General features: G+C 44.8%; 1 non-coding gene across 1 annotated transcript; it reads right to left on the reverse strand.

Moving 5' to 3' along the window:
* Positions 1 to 236: 236 nt before the first annotated feature.
* Positions 237 to 343, reverse strand: LOC120265884. The gene has a single exon (XR_005537787.1). It is a non-coding gene; the product is annotated as a small nucleolar RNA R71 (small nucleolar RNA).
* Positions 344 to 799: the final 456 nt, after the last annotated feature.

Genomic DNA, 799 nt, shown 5'->3' on the forward strand with positions numbered 1-799 from the left:
TCAATGGTTTGGCCAATGAGGATCCAAATAGTCATATAGAGAACTTTCTCGAGGTGTGTGATATACTGAAGATAAATGGGGTAACGGATGATGCCATCAAGTTGAGGGCCTTCCCATTTTCCTTGAAAGGGAGAGCGAAGCAGTTGCTACACTTATTACCTACAGCATCAATTACCACATGGGAGGAGATGGTAGAAGCTTTTCTTGACAGTTATTTCCCTCCCGGAAAATCTATAAAGCTTAGGAATGAGATCTCATCCTTTGTACAATTGGAAATGGAGTCTCTATTTGAGACGTGGGAAAGGTTCAAGGAGCTCCTGAGAAAATGCCCGCAACACGGATTCCCGGAGTGGATGATTGTTCAGACCTTTCTCAATGGTCTGAATCCGAGTACAAGGCAACTCTTGGATGCAGCAGTAGGAGGTACCTTAGGTAGCAATACCACCGGTGAGGCCTGTCAATTAATTGAATAAATGGGGTTAAATAGCTACCAATCGAATGCCAAGGAGAAGAAAAAGGTAGCCGGTCTCCATGAGATAGATGCAGTGACTTCGTTGGTGGCTCTAGTGGAATCTGTGAGTAAGAAGTTAGATCTTCTAACTTCGAACAGAGCAGCGGCCATGATTACTTACACTGGGTATGGTGGAGGACATGCTCTCTCCGATTGCCCGATATCTATTAGTGATGCATCTTCGGTTGAGAACGTCGATTTTGTAGGTAATAGCATGAGGACTTACAAGGTCCCCTTGCGTATATCCAGCAAGTGCACGGGTTTGTCGAAGTAATAATCCCAGGTGAG

The sequence above is a fragment of the Dioscorea cayenensis genome, chromosome 1 (assembly GCF_009730915.1).
Source record: "Dioscorea cayenensis subsp. rotundata cultivar TDr96_F1 chromosome 1, TDr96_F1_v2_PseudoChromosome.rev07_lg8_w22 25.fasta, whole genome shotgun sequence".
Classification (NCBI taxonomy): domain Eukaryota; kingdom Viridiplantae; phylum Streptophyta; class Magnoliopsida; order Dioscoreales; family Dioscoreaceae; genus Dioscorea; species Dioscorea cayenensis.